At 29.7% G+C, this 17,228-nt stretch overlaps 1 protein-coding gene across 4 annotated transcripts in view; it reads left to right on the top strand.

Moving 5' to 3' along the window:
• Window positions 1-17,228, top strand: part of LOC107443324 (insulin-like peptide receptor) — a 142,248-nt gene that overhangs the window by 28,535 nt on the left and 96,485 nt on the right. The window lies entirely within an intron of this gene.

The raw sequence follows: 17,228 nt of genomic DNA, 5'->3' as shown, positions 1-17,228 counted from the left end.
AAGATTATTTTTTTAACTGTATACAATCCACGAATAAACCTTATTTGAAGCGACCTTCCTGGAAAAATCAACCTTCATTTTAACTCCGCCTCTTTTCTCACAGCGCGTATTTTATCAATCCTTGTTTTCTTACGGATCCATTGTTATGTAGTTTTCTCATTGCGGAATCAAATAATGTAGTCGAGGAAAGAGAATGAAGTGTTTTTCTCTACAGCAAGTATCAGTTTAGTCGACTATCTTAATCGGGCTGTTATTTTTCTTTTTTTCCTAAACCTCCGGAGAGTCGATATGTCTAGACAAAGCATTTTCTGCTCCTTTCTATCACATTTTTCCCGTTCGGAGATTTCTCTGGTGTTTTTACAAGTTTAAGCTTAGGTCATGCAAATATTCTTCTCTTTATTGCCGAGCATCTGCATTCTTTTTTATGAGACACGTGTTGACCAATAACTACAGCAAAAACAGCATCGCTCCGTTGACTAATTTTCTCTCTTATTTTACATCTACATCTTTTTTTCCCTTCTCGTTGGTACGTCTTCCCCCTTTGGAAGCTTTTAATATTTTTCTCTTGTTTTGCCAATTCGGCTGTTGTTTTATAAGCTGTTCCATTGAAGGGGCCACATGGGTTCCGAGAGTTAGGATTTGTTTGCGCTCTGCAAAGACCTAATACGCATATTCTATAGATTCCTGGACGAGTCAGGCTGGAAAACCTCACACTCTTGCAGAAAATTTTAATAAATTATGTATGCAGGGGTCTGTCCAGACATTTTGTGAAAGGTCCGTTTATTTTATGTTCACAAAATTACTCGTAATTTGTGAACATAAAATAAACGTTAAGTCACATTCTTTCAACTAGGGTCCGCTTTTGTAAATTTGTGCAAATAGGGTCCGTTATTGCCAAAAAACGTTTTCAAGCAGTTTTTAAATTGTAAACAGTTACAAGATTCTGCTCAACAATTGCTGCTACTAAATTAGAGATGCAACATACAACTTTTTGATATTTAGCCTTTACTGCTGAAAGCAGAATATTTATTTCGGAGGAATAAAGGAAGAAGCGTCTGCCGAAGACAAAATTTAGTTCGTTTACATCTGTCTTTCTTTCCCCCAACCCCCAGGGAAGGGTTTATTCGATTAACAAAACAATAATGAAGATAAACAAATTTGTGAAGGGTCGGATTAAAAGATGAATTATTTTGTGAAGGGTCCGTTTTTATGAAAAGATATTTTGTGAAGCGTCCGTAAACGGACCCAAATTTCTTCTGAACAGACCCCTGGTATGGCAGAAAAAGTTTGTACTTGGAGATGATTCTGCCATGAAAGTTGTTCCTAGAATTTTAAGCAACCAATTTCCGGATCCATGAATCATGTTGAACTATTTATTATATTTCAAATTTTAATCGAGACTTGTACATAAAATGTTCTGAAGGGACGTGTGGATAAATAGTTCTGTTTAGAGCAGTCTCGCAGTTTTGAGCACTTGAGGAAGAAATTGTTAAAGTAAAGCTGATCCGTTTTAGCTCCCAAATCTAAATAAATAACTATGCTTCGAAAAAACATGAAAATTTGTTTCATACGTTTGATCTTAAACATAATATGCATGCAATATATTTCATCTTATAAACGACGATAAACTCGTGATCGATATTATGTAATATTAGAAGTAACATATTACTGCACGAAACAAAGTTGTTTGTTATCATATAAATCGTGCAAGTATTGTTTTTCTGTTTTTAATATTAGTGACGTAAGAAAATACTCAGTGGCCGTTTAGTCTTATACGCTTTACGAACTATATTCCCGACGGAGCTATCCTTTTAGCATTTCCAAGGTTACGACAGCCTGTTTACATCATTTTCTAATATGTTTGCACAACCGCTTTTTTTGACTAAAATCGGCTACGTTTTTAAAATTAAAAGTTAAAGAATATATACACTTGACACTTTTATTGGATGATTGTCAAAAGTAAATCACTATTTATTTTTATTCCGATTCGCTGGAAGCTGCACTTTTTATAGGTTGTCAAGAACATATAAGTAGCTTGTAGAACCTGTTGCGATTATTATTCGTATTGTAACCATCCATTGTAAAAATAATGAAAAAGTTGCAATAATGATACATAAGCTCTTCTATTGAACTGAATCTCAAATATAGTTGGTGATACTTTTAAACTGTTAGAAAAGAAAAATTTCCCTCAAGATTGTTTATTCAAATATCGCTCCAACATATACAATACATATAACTAAACAATAAAAAACATTATTTTTTTTATCGTCTGCTACGAGATACTTGTAGAAGGAAAATTTTTTTTTAAAAAAAAGCCCACATTCGTAAAATGATTATCAAATATTACAAACTGTGATGAAATTTTTCGTAGTTTTTTAACATATTAGGGGTCAGTTTAGAAAAAATTTGGGTCCGTTAACGGACCCTTCACAAATTTTATATCTCGTTTCTGTGAAATTTAACATAACAACGGTGCAAAAAAATGTATTTCTCAGGTAAAAATCTACTTCTTATTTTAATAAGTAATTTAATACTTTTGTTCTATACAACTTGATCAAAATCTGACAGTAACATTTAAAGTTCCTTCAAACATAAAAGAGTCCTATATAAAATTTTTATAAAGTTGAGGCCCGCCATTTGACTGGTGTTTTTAATTGCGGCCCCAGTCCTCTTGTAAGTTGGAAACCCCTGGTCTAGCTGTTGTCCTTGGCTTGGCCTGAAATTCTTTGCCGTAAATACTTTGATTTCAATTTTAACTATTTTCAAGAAATGTTCGCGATATTGTTAAAGTTCTTTATGTACTGAATTTTAGTAATAGTTTTGTTTTTTCAAGTGTTGTCCCATTTATTTTAATGTGTGGTTTTCCACTCATATTTTTCTATTTTTTTTCATGCGGTTATGTGGTTTATAGTTCTACCGTGGTTTATAGTACTATGCATTTGTGTGATTTATAGTGCTACTAAATAACATTTTAGAAGTTATACTTTCTTTCTGCAGAAATAAAATTTCATTTGTTGTGATATACAAGTGATGTAACTTAACTCTATCTTTATTTTCTTTTTTTCATGGGTTATTTCATGTCTAAGTTAGTTAATCTTTTTTCCCTCTCCATTTTGTTATTGATATTTTTTTTCATGACTAGTAATTTTTTTTTTTTTTTTTTGAAAGCTTACTCACATTGACTGGCTTTTATTGTCTTATGTTCTTCTCCTTAAAAATAAATAAAGATATATTCATAACCCTAGCCGATACTGTTAAAAGCAAAAACTTGTAACGTCTTTTTTTTTTAATTTTTTTTATTAGTTTCAAGGACTTATGTTTCCAATCCAGATCATTTAGGATTAATAACTTATGTCGTTTTTTTTTCTTAAAATTTTCTAATTTATCTCTTAATTATTTGATTTAAAAACAATATAACACTCAATAATCTCAGATTTTTTAAATATTATGTATGTAAGGACCAGTCCCGCAGTGGACTGATCGTTAAGACACGGTTCCCAGCAGATCACCGAAGTCAAGCATCACTAGCTGCGGTCAGTGTGCGGGTGGGTGACCACTTTGATTAGTCTGCGTAGGGACCGAGGGTGTGCGGTATTGGTCCTCGTTAAACTGTTCTACCGTAAAGTGCTCGACTTCTCGCGCAGGTCGTCGGGCTGCCGAATCGGGGGTGCCATCCCCTCTGCAGAGGATCAAAATTGTGATGGCATGTCTTCGGATCATCCTCAGGGATGTTTCCCAGACCGTCGCCAATAGCCCATTGTGCAGCTCTAGTGCGACTTAAATTAACTACAACAACAATGATGTAAGGACCCTGTAATAATTTACTTCTGACAAAAATGTTTATTCCAAAAAAATTTTTTAATATTTTTTTTTTTTTAAAGAAATATTAGTTTGGTAACAAATTTTGAAAAGAATTTAATAGGGGCCATTCGCTAATTTACATTAGCAATACGATTTTATGAGTTTTCTTAGTTTGCTTAATTCTTTACATATCTTTATAAATTCAGTATGATCAAGAATATTAATCTTGTTTATTTTTTATTACATATACTTTTACGTATAACTTTTATTTAAATCTAAAAAATAAACCCCTAAACTTATTTAAGTTAAAATTTTGAATTAAAGTTATTCTTTTTTACATAATCAAAGTAATTACTAATTTAAAAATTATAATGTGTAACTCTATATTGAATATTAAAAATTCTGCATGAATTGTTTTTATGTTTTTTTTTATGAAAAGGATATGCAAAATACATTATGCAAATGATATGCCTAAGGGGGCCGCCCCGTGCTTATAACCACATGTTTCTAGGGGCCAAATACTTTCTCTTTTGTTTTTTGTGTTTTCCTCAGGAATCATCTATTAGAATCATGAGTTAACAGAAATTAAAGTAAATATTAGCTCAAATTTACTAACGCATCATAATATACTTTGGTTTTAAGTAGTTTAAAAGCATTTTTGACATGCAAATTTTAACCATGCATTAGTAACGACCAGTTAAGCCCCAGACATTTTTATGCCTACAGTCCCCTTTTTTCTAAATCAAAGTTATGCATTTTTAAAAAATTCCATACGCTTTTTATCTTCGAGCTTTGTACTATAATAAAATAACTAAATTCAAGAACGAAGAATTATGTTTTCTGATGATTTTTTCCCAACGTTTACAACAGTTCTTTTTTAAAACCATATTTCAGCTAATTTTATTTGCTTTTAACATATTCATACACTTAGAAGAAATTCATTATATCAAATCTTTCATTCATTACATTCAATATTTTCAAAATAATTAGTAGCTTTTTTTTTTTGGTAAGTTTTTTAAAAGGGTTTCGCCAAAAGAAGCAAGATTTTTTAGGGTTCCGTAGTTTGCCAAATATTCGTAACTCACCCCCAAGGTTAGGCGTAGCTTTAACGTATAACATTAATGTCAATAGTCCTGATAGCCCTCTAAATATATTTTTTAAAATTGCCGAATCGTTTCAATTAAAAATTGCTGGTTTTTAGGTAATTCATTTTATGAAATTTCCGAATATTTACTTTGTTAAAAGAAAGTCTGGTTCATTTCCAATATAAGAAATAAATTTTGGCTACTTTCCTTTTATCGATCTACCGAAGAAGCAAAAGGTGGACAGGGGATATAAAATTCCTCCTGCACTGGGAGGTGAGAAAAAGTTTTTGGACTGGGCAATAATCTCTCGTTCTTTTTCTGCTCAAACAAATATTTAATTGTTTGCTTTACATTTTGTTTGTGTTATAGTTTACTTTATACTTTATTTGAGCAGAGTCAGTTTTTAAATTGACACAATGTCTTGATTTTTGACTGTATGATTTAAAGTCTCAAGATATTCATTCTACTTATTTAAAAAAAGGCGAACCAGCTGGTCGCCGCATTCGTACTAGTACTATATGAAATCTGTATTTATAAATAAATCATTCCTAAAATTATCTTTTAATTTATAAATTTTAAATCAAATTTATTTACCTACTATTTAAAATGAAAATATAAATGAATATAATAATTTGCAACCGTTTCCAGGGGTCTGTTTAGAAGAAATTTGGGTCCGTTAACGGACCCTTCACAAAATGATTTTTCTTTTAATCGGACCCTTCACAAATTTGTTAATCTTCATTATTATTTTTTTAATCGAATAAATCCTTTCCAGGGCAGAAAACAAGAAAGATGGATGTAAACGAATTAAGTTTTATCTTCGGCAGACGATTCTTCCATTATTCGTCCGAAATGAATATTCTGCGTTCAGCAGTATAGGCTAAATACCAAATATTTGTATGTTGCATCTCTAATTTAGAAGCAGCAATTGTTGTTTACTTTTTAAAATTAATTTTTTTAACTATAACTTTACAGTGTGAGCATAATCTTGTATCTCTTTACAATTTAAAAACTCCTTGAAAAAGTTTTTTTTTTTTGCAATAACGGACCCTATTTGCACAAATTCATAAAAGCGGACCCTGGTTGAAAGAATGTGAGTAATTTTTTCACAATTTCACGAAAAACGGACCTTTCACTAAATGTCTGGACAGACCCCTGGTTTCCTAGTTAATGGCTATTAACTGAATAATCTTAGTAAGATTTATGTACGAATATGCGTATGGGATACGGTTGGCAACTTGTGAGGCAGCAACTTAATTTTCTTAGACTAGTAGTAATGGTCAACAACGAAGGAAAAATTTAATTGTTTTTACCAAGTCGTCAGTAAATTCTACTGTATTAATATTTACTGAAATGTGTCAAATCTTTTATTTGATTGTGACAAAATTTTAACTTTCTTTCAAACGCTGTTATTGTTTGGAATATAACTTACATTCAACTTTGGTGTCGTCTACGCAGTCTTTTCCTCTTAAAAATTTTTGTGTGTGTTTTTAAAAAATTGAGATAAGTTTCTGTCGTATGTAATTAAATTGAACCCCCCCCCCCAACTTCTTGCAACATACTCTTTTATGTTTAACCCAGCTATATTTACCTATTCACTGTTACACTTTTTGATTTCTTTTTCCATTAGAGAAGGGCGAGGGTTTTTTGAAGGTGAGCTAATTGGCATATTCGCTCTCAATTTCTGATGAAAATGAAGCTGTTGGCTCATTTGTATTCGGAAATAGGAGCTCCGTGACGAGTGATTGAAAAATGGGCTTTTTCAATGGCAAAGTGATCAGATTTGTCGAGTAAAAAAACATAAGAATTGCTAAATGAATACCTGAAATAATGCACGTGCATATTTTTCCATCGCTTTTTAAAAAAAAGTTAAGCAAAGCTGTAATATTAACTAATTCCATTTGTGTTTTCTAAAAAAAGAGAATGAAATTTCTTAAATATTTTTAAAGGCTAGGCAAAATTTGCCGAACAATGAAAATCTTTGTGAGGTCACAGCGACCTGCCGTGGCCCATCTGGGCGCTCCTGTAGATATGTGATTCACACAATGTTTTCATTCACGTAATAATTTATTGAATCAGCTCTTGAAATAGATAGTATGAAATGCAATTTTAAACGAAATACATTTAATTCTATAGGTGGCATCACACCGAACGCAACAGCGATGTGAAACACAATTTCGCTTCTTTGTTGCAGTGTGTCTGTTGCAAGTCTTGTTCTATCAAGTTTTTGTTTCATAGCTTATTTGTCGTTATTTTTTTTGTATTTATATTATTTTTTATATACATATTATTTTTATATATATATATATATTATTTTTTATATTTATATTACTTTATGATTTCAGTGCAAGATTCTTCATGAATTGCCGAAATAACTTTGCGTCACATTTTTACAAATATTGTATCAATAATTTATTCAAAATTATTAAATTTTTTAATTTTTGCGTTATGATTCATAAAGCCGAAGTATAGTCAGTCTGACATAACCACTGGTAAGAAAATTTAAATGAATTAATTTAAATCAAAATTTTAATTTGAAAGAAAATTTAACGACCCGGTTTTGTGCACCATTGCCGTATTTATAAAATTTTCTGTAATCAAAATTCCGTGCGAAGTTTTCCAAAACTTTTCATTCAAAAATTTAGTTTTTGTAATAACTACCCATTGATGGTCCCTTCATTAACCAAGAGTAGTATTGAATTGTAAATAATTTTTGTTACAATTAACTACAGTTTCAACAAATTAAAAAAGTGTGCATTTTTCTATTTAGCTTTAGCTTTGCATTTCTTTATGAAACATAATTGTTCGAAAATCTTCTCTAATAAAACAAGCGTTCTAATTTTTAATAACTACTTTTTAATAGCAAAAAAAAGAAATATTGTTCTACAGGAAAAATATATAATTAAAAATAATTAAATAAAAAAAATCAATTAAAAAATACTGGTGTCTAATCTTTTAGCAACGCTCAATAGCCGCCACCTTCTCCTTATTCGCTGAACATTTTATTTTTATTTTTTAATGATTTCTAGAGTAACACTTTAATTTTTTATTCATAGTTTAATAAAATCAATATAAAGTTATCTTAACTAGTATAAAAAGAATTAATTTAAACAGCTTGATATTGATTTGAATGTCAAGTTATGTTCTATGAAAATTCATAAATGATTCTTTGTTTAATTGACTATTAATAGTTATTTTACTACCACTTGAGAATATCTACAATGAAGAGCAAAAAAAAAAAAAAAAAAAAAAAAAAAAAAAAAAAAAAAAGTAAACATATATGCATTTAAATATATATTCTGTTCACTGTTCATGAACAATTAAAAATGTGTGAAATAAATTAATTGAAGAAAAGATTTATGCTATTAGTTTTTCGCAATTAATTCAAAATACTTTTAGAAAATTAAATAAAGAAAAGTATCTATGCAATTTTCCTAATTAACAAAACGCACTAAAATAGCTTAAACCTAAGTGAGATTAACAGATTAATCCCACTTTAGAATTTTAAAAATATTTCTTAGGAATTTATGAAGTTCGAAACACTGTCTCTAAATCAAGACTTTTTAAGAAAAATTTTTAATCAGTGTTTTTAAAATTTTATACTTTATATATGTTAAAAAAAATTTAAACTAAGATTTTTATAAATAAGAACATTTAAAATACGTTTTTGTAACAAAAATGTCTTTTAATGTATGTCAAAAAAATCGTTCAAATATTTTATCTAAACATAAGTCACTATGTTCTGAATGATGTTAACATTAAAATCATACGTGATTTCATCGGATTGAATCTCTGAGTCTGCAACAGCGACGAAAATAATCCAATTCTTGGAAGCAGTGCGACGGCGATTGCTGGTTGTTGCAACAATGAAAGAAGTGCGCATGCGTTAAGTCATTGTAACATGCGATTTGTTGCTGTTGCAGTCGGTATGAAGGCCCCTTAATTGTACATAAAAGAGTTATATCCATATAATTTGAAATAATTTTAATACTTCCCTGTGATTCAATTAGAACTTTAATAGAACATCTCTATACGTCTGTTAAAATTCCTCCTTACATGAAAGTTAATTTTATAACCTCTTTAGAAAAGTAATATTAATGTTTATTTTTTTTTTTAAACGTAGGAGACAACGGCCTGTATCTCGAATCACGCTGAATCATAATGTTTGTGCAACGGATAATACCATTTTTCTTAATGTGTTTTATATCATGCATAAATTGCCAAAGGTCATCTAATGTTTCTTGCGACTTCAGCGTTTTTGATGTCACCAGAATATAATTTTGCACAGGTGGCATTGTAAGGACGTATTTAAAGGAAGCTTTTACCAGCTGTTTTGTAAAGATTGATTTTATACACGTCAATTGTTAAATTCGTTGCAATGCGCAGGCGTGTGCCTTTAAATTATTTCTCATAAACATGATTGTTTACCTTTTAATTTTTATCGTTACATTTTATGGAACATTTCTTAATAGTATACCTTTAGTTTATTATACTTACAGAAAAAGTAATGTTGTTGCTGAGTTTACATTGTGTAATATTTAAGGCTATTTTTAGTTTAATGACATAGATCTGTTTTTATTTTCACTGATATTTATATTTAAGTGCTTTTTTTGCCGTACCACAAACATTAATAATAGGTATAATTAACATGAGCGCAATTCAAGTTATCCTAAATTTTAGTTCAAATTAATCGATGGTCATATCACGTTTTTCAACCAAATATCACTGTAGTGGTCAGAACTGTCTAGTGGTAATTTTTTTCTACGTCAGCTTTAATTTAAGCTATAAGTTCCCAGATGATTAAACAAATTATAAAGAACATAATTTTTTTTTTTACAATTAATATAATTTTTGTAAGAATTTATCTGGATTCTAGGACCAACCATCATTTGGCACTTAATGTATTTTATATCAAGCAATAATTGCACCCCAGAGCCCAAGGTTAAGAAAACTGAGATGGGCACAGTAGGCCTTGGCCCTCTATGGGCTGTCGCGCCATTGAGTTTAGTGTAATAATTGCGAAGGCATAATTGAGCAAATCTTTTCATCTCTCAGCACCAGCTATTGCTGAATTGACGACTGCACTTCCAAATCCTTGCAATTCGCATATCTCAATTTTTACTTCATTATAAAATTCAGATATTTAAAATGCCTTAAATGATTTTCATTTATTATTTAAGTTACTAATAGAAGTACTCTTAATTTTCATTTAATCTTGGTGCCAGTGTTTGACATTGTTATTGTTTAACATTGTTACCAGAACTGTAAATTTCAACGGCAAAAGAACAATTTCTATAGAACTTTTTCTCCATTAAAACCAAATTCTGGTGTATATATATATATATATATATATACAGTGGCATACGCAGAATTTTTTCAAGGGGGGTGTNTTGGTTATATGTTAGGGAAAATCTTGCAAAGTAAAATCCGTAAAATGTCTTAATTTAGGGAAAGAGGGAAATCTTAGTAGTTGCTATTGGTTTATGAAATAGATCGAATGTTTCCCACACAGAGCAAAGGGAAATATGTCCTGCTTTTAATTAAATGCATACTTGAGCCAAAAATAGATTTAAGAACAGGATGTGGCTTTTATAAGTGTGAGAAAGTATTTCGATTAGAATAATTAATTAGGATAACGTAAAAAGATCAATTGAAGCTTTTTATGTTACATATATATATATATATATATCAGGGGTCCGTCCAGACATTTTGTGAAAGGGCCGGTTTTCGTGAAATTGTGAAAAAAATTACTCACATTCTTTCAACCAGGGTCCGGTTATTGCAAAAAACTTTTTCACTGAGTTTTTAAATTGTAAATAGATACAAGATTATGCTAAGCACTGTAAAATTATAATAAAAAAAAGTAAATTTTTAAAAATAAACAGCAATTGCTGCTTCTAAATTAGAGATGCAATATACAAATATTTGGTATTTAGCCTATACTGCTGAACGCAGAATATTAATTTCGGACGAATAATGGAAGAATCGTCTGCCGAAGACAAAACTTAATTCGCTTACATCCATCTTTCTTGCTTTCTGTCCTGGGAAGGGTTTGTTCGATTAACAAAACAATAATGTAGATAAACAAATTTGTGAAGGGTCCGTTTTTAAGTTAAAATATTTTGTGAAGGGTCCGTTTTTATGAAAAAATATTTTGTGAAGGGTCCGTTAACGGATTCAAATTTCTTCTAAACAGACCCCTGTATATATATATATATACGTAGTCCCTGCCCAAATTATTAGACGCACTATAAGATTCTATATAAAGTCTTAATTATCAGGTACGCGCTTGCAACCAATTTATACTTGCTTATGCTCGTGTATCAATTGGTTAACATTGTAATGCAATACTTTAAAAATAGATACAAATATGAAGTATCTAAAAAATTTTCCGAATAAATACCCATCACATGTATGTTTAAATATAAAAGTATTGCATATAAACTGTAGTTTTAACTAAACATGTAATTGTTAAAACTACAGTGCGTTTAATAATTTGGTTTAATTATTATAATATACTAATAAAATACCTGATATAATAAATATTCAATATTTATGTAATATATCGTCTAGTTTATCCAACCGTCTAAATTATATTATATATCGTCTAATTTAACCAATTGATTTACGAACGTAAACAAGTGCAAACCGGTTTCAGTCGTTTTAAAACAATAAAGCTGTATAGTATCAGCTGATAATTAAGATTTTTCATAGAATCTTACAATGCGTCTAATAATTTGGCTAGGGACTGTATCTGTAATTTTTTTGCGAATAATATGTAATTGTTACAACTGTTATCAATTCTTAAAAATTTTTCGGTTACGTGTCAATCCGAGCAGAATTCACAACGGCGACAATCGTGGCGATAATTAGTCACCTTGGTTATTTGTTATTAATCTATTCAAACCTCGATGTATCCAAAATTCGAGTTAATAAATAATCATAAAGATATTAAAAAAAGCCTTTTTACATACCTTTTTAAAAATTAATAAATTTTTTTTTAATAAACACTATGCTCAAGATGTTATTATTTCAAAAAAATTCCATTGTTTACATTAAAGAAGAGTATGATATTTTATCGATTACGCCTTTTAAGGGGAAAATAGCTTTAAATGTTGTTCTTCACATATTTGATTAACTTTCTATACATTTTCTTGAAGTATCCAAAGTAATTTCATTCTTATCTGTGATATGTAACGGCAAATCACAGATTTCTTAATAAATAAAATTTTCAACTCCCGTCTTGGGGTTAGGTTTATAATAGAAATATGGTTTTATTGTGTTGTTTCAGTATCACTACAGTCCTTTCATTTTTAAAGTTTATTTAGGAGCCTTCTAGCATATTTTTGATATCGCTTCTTGTTTTTTGGAAATATTTTTGTTTATTCTGGATTTTTTTTTTATACCTGTTACCGGCGAAGTTTGAAATCCGGCATTCTATAGAATGCCTAGGCATTGTATATAATGCCTAAAACTAGCCGGCAATGTATGAAACGATTTATATTTCACACATTTCCTAGGTATTCTGTAGAATGCCAAATGAGAAACCAGCAAAGTAAAAAATCTTCTGTGGCCATGAGGTGTTGAAATGGATCTTTTGTGCAATATTTGTTTCGAAACGGAAAATAATTGTGACTTAAATGTGAATTTTTTAACGAAAATTTTGTTTCCCTTAATAAGAAAGGCATAAATTATGTTTTGTACAACTTTCATTTTTCTTTACGCATTTTGAATAAATTTTTTTTTAATTTCACTCTCATCATTTTTTCAGCGTAACATTTTTATTTTTGAGAAATGCGCATCATTTACATAATAACCTCATCAGGACGTTTTTTTTTCATACTTTACCTAAATAGCATTTGTCATTCTATAGAATGCCTAGGGAAAGTATCTAATACTTCTCATATATACAATGCCTAGCCTACATGCCTTGCCTAAAACATACCTTGCCTAAAAACATACATACATACCTTGCCTAAAAACATCCAGCATTATATACAATGCCTAGGCATTTTATAGAATGCCGGCGTATCATACTTTGCCGGTAACATATCTAAGAAAATTGTATTGCATTTTTTTAAAAAAAAAAATAAAGTTTTTGTATGGAGTAAAAAAAAGTCGCAACACGTTTTTTTCTTCTCTGTTTTAGAAAATTTAAAGAGAACTTTTTTGTTCTTTGATGTATCAAATAATTCATGAAACCAAGGTCCGAATTATAGACGTTTGACTGCAATTCACTCCTTGTTAAATGAAAGAAAATTATGTTAAGTTTATTAGATTTATTATTTTATTTCAATGAGATTCCTCATGTTTTGTACGTATATGTGTTAAATGTAAAAAGTACATATTTCTGAAAATAAAGCTTTAAAATGACACATTTTATAGGAAGCAACTAACATTTCAAATATTTTAATGGCTTCCTTGAATAACAGGAAGTGACATCATATCTTTAGTGGCGGCAATAGCCTAGTATTTCTTCACTTTGTTGATCAAGCTTAGAAAGAAGCAAGAGAAAACGACCTCATGATTTGAAATTAAAACCTTTTCTTTCTTTTTTATTATTATTATTAGACTCTCAATTTTTCTCACCTTACATTTTCGTTGCATGATTTGCGTTCCTCTTAAGTTCTTTCGCTCTATTATGCTTCAAATAAATACTTATATTCTGAAATTTGTTCGTAACATCAGTGGTCGAACTTTTAAAAACTCATGAAGATGAAAAATAATAAGCAGGAAGAAAAATAAAATGCTTTTTAGCATGATTTAAATCACTTGATTTAAAAAAAAAAATCATTAACTTAAATCACCTGATTTTTAAAAAAAATTATGAAAGTCAAAAATATTTTTAATATAAATTATTAATATTCTCTTATTTATTTATATTATGTTGTTATATTTAAGCAATCGCCTTTGAGAAATTTCTAATCCATAATCTGTAGTGTATGCACGTTTTTTTTTAAATACCATTTTTTAATTTCATATTTTTTATTTTAAGTTCGTATTTTTCGCATTGTTGAATGTTCTAGATCAGTGTTTCCCAAAGTGTGGTACCCGTACCCCCAGGGGTACAATTTATCGGGGGTACACGTTTTTATGCGAAATAATTGCAACTAATGAAAATTTCAAAGAATTTTATTTAAAAACAAAGCTAGCCATAGAAATTTACGATTAAGTATTTTTCTATTGGCTATTTTTTTGCAGAGTTTACAGTTATTAATTAGTGGTGTCAACAGCCAGTTGTGATTTTTAACTTTTTGTGCAATTTTTTTTATGTTAAAAAATCGATTCATTTTTTTATTAGTGGTACACAGCGTTACGAAAAATTAAGAAAGGGTACACAAAAGTCATAAGTTTGGGAAGCACTGCCCTATATTAATATTTTCAAAAAAGTAGTCTTCTATTGGTTAATACGCTCACAATTGTATTTATATACTTTATTAAGCCGGAGTTCCGCGGAAAGAAAATTTATCGTTTAGGGTTCCATGTTCCATGAAACAGTGTTTCCCAAACTTATGACTTTTGTGTACCCTTTCTAAATTTTTCGTAACGCTGTGTACCACTAATAAAAAAATGAATAGATTTTTTACTATAAACTGTTATAAATTACTAACTGTTAACTCTGCAAAAAATAGCCAATAGAAAAATACGTAATCGTAAATTTTCATAGCTAGCTTTGTTTTTAAGTACATTTTTTGAAATTTTCGTTTGTTGCCAGATATTTCGTAAGAACGCGTACCCCCGCTAAACTGTTCCAGTTCCTGAGGGTGCAGTGAGGGTGCTTGGGGCAGTGTTTCCAAAGTGTGGTACGCGTACCACACTTTGGGAAACACTGCCCCAAGCCATCACGGCTCTTTAAATGATGATTCAAATTACGGAATCAGTACCAGCGTAACTATATTGGTTCAATGTAGCGGGATATTTTCAATGATATTTTGACGCCTATCAAAAATCTTGTCGAACCTGTACTATTGTGATAACAATTTCTTAACCTTGTTTTTTCGTGTGTTGTTGTTGTTGGGCTAAAATAAATTTTTTTTCTATCTTCCTGCTTGTTTTATAAAGAAATTTCTTGAAAGAATTCCGTTCAAGGTGGACCAAATATATTTTTAACTATGTGTTTTTCTTTCTTTCTTTCTTTTTAATCAACATGTTTTGTTTTGATTAAATAAAGAACATCAAAAAATCATCATTAAGTCGCTCTGTTTGGTGCTCTTTTTTCTGATCTGCTTTTTTATGTTCATGTTGCTTGGTCCACAAGAGAGTACTATATCCAAAAATAAATAAATAAAAATAAAATATATATATGATGTGCCTTCCAACATATTTTACAAAAAGAATGTTGGAAAAAATTCTGTTCAATGTGGATCAAATTTAATTGTGTCGTTTCTTTCGAATCTACATGTCTTGTTTTTAATATAATAAGTAGCTAGTAAAAAATATTTACCGCTACTGTTCTAATGCTCATTTAATCTTTTATTTTTTTTTTTAACTTTCTTATTGTGTTCTCTTGTTGGGGTCAATCATAGAGCTTGTACGAAAAGCAATATTAAAATTTTTCTGTTCTGCCCTTCCAGCTTGTTTTAAAGAGAAAGGAACAGGAAAAACACCTTTCAATGTCGACCAATAATTTGTAGGAATCTACTTTTTTTTCTTTTTTTAAAATTTGTTCGTATTTCCTGTATCGTTCTAATACTCCCCCCCCCCTTTTTTTTTTCCTACCTTGTTTTTCGTTTAGTTGTCATGGTGCGTAGCTTTTTTTTAAAGTGCTTAAAGGTGCTTTTTTAATTGGGTGTTTTTAAAAAGTGCTTAATTTTCCCTTTTTCAAAAAGAGATTTTTCCTTTACCGTGTTGATTTTCGCTGTGAATTATGCAATAAGACAGTTCACGTTCTATTCAACGTTTTCACAATTCATTCAGCCCCAATCTATTTCGGCGTATTGTCAGTCCGTAGCGTATGAAAACGCCATTCGTTTTACATGATTCAAACTTCATGATTTTTGATAATTGTCAAAAACAATGCCAAAAGTTTTTTTTTTGGACATACATCCGTAAACGCATTTTTTTGACATAAAACAAGATAAAACTGTCAATTGTCAAAAACTTTCCAACGCTGCTTAATTGTGATATTTTTGAAAAGTGCTTAAAAATATTTTTTGAGTGCTTGAAAGGTGCTTATTTTTTGTTGAATAATTTGGCTGCGCACCCTGGTTCGTTTAGTCTCGTGTTGTTCACCTGTTGGCAAGAAAAATAATTCGTGCAAAAAAAAAGAGATTTTTTTTTAATGTTTTATGAAAAAAATGCTGTAAAAAATTCCGTTAGGTGATTTATTTATGCGGCAGTTGTTGTTTTCTGGCGAAACGAATCTAGATTTCGAATCACGTAATTCTCATGGTCACGACATTTCTCTCTTGATTGAAAAATCATCTGCGCAGTTGACGGGAAGAAAATGTACTGAAAGTATTATTTTGTTTGGAAAGCAGTCTTAATCGCGACATTCAGTTATGTGGTTTTCCTCCTTAGACTTCGTCGTGTCGCTTAAACAAGCAATGTAAACTACCGATTCATACATTTAAATTTGGCTGAATGACTTTTTACTTCATTCGCTACGGGCGGTAAAATTGTATTTTTTTTTTTTTTTAAAGTTTTAAGCACTAGTTTTAAACAGGGTTTGTTGATTTAAATCAGCTTGATTTAAATCACGATTTAAATCATGATTTTTTTGAAAAAAATCATTGATATAAATCAAATGATTTTTTATCTATATATTGATTTAAAAAGTTAAAAAACAGTGTTTTAAATTATTGATACTTTATTATTTATTTTCTTAGTTTTAAAATTTATTATTGCTGCAATTATTAATTTTAGCGAACGAAATTACTTACTTTCTTGGTATGCGTTAAATTCCAACACATTTGAAATTACATTTATAAAAATCTTTTAATTCTTGATATTCAAAGTACAGATAGATTAAATTAAACATTTAAGTATTTTTTTTCTCATAATATGTTTACAGTATCTTTATCACATTTACAGTATATGTTTACAGTAAATTTTGTGTAATTATTGTTTATAATAACCAAAATAACTGTCACAAGTTAAAAATCCATTGCTGAGTTTTTTCGAATAGGATGTTTAAAAACATTATTTTCTGTTTGTAATTCCATGTCGAACCTTCATATCTTTAAAAATTTTTATACTCCATTGATATGTATGTAAGTCGCATAAACTAAACTACATTCGTTAAGTATTTCTAGAGAAATACAATAAAATTTGTTGGTAAAATTCGTTCCATAATTTATTCTGCCCATATATATATATATATATATATATATATATATATAA

The sequence above is a fragment of the Parasteatoda tepidariorum genome, chromosome 7 (assembly GCF_043381705.1).
Source record: "Parasteatoda tepidariorum isolate YZ-2023 chromosome 7, CAS_Ptep_4.0, whole genome shotgun sequence".
NCBI classification, from domain to species: Eukaryota; Metazoa; Arthropoda; class Arachnida; order Araneae; family Theridiidae; genus Parasteatoda; species Parasteatoda tepidariorum.
This window is presented reverse-complemented; position numbering and strand designations above follow the sequence as displayed.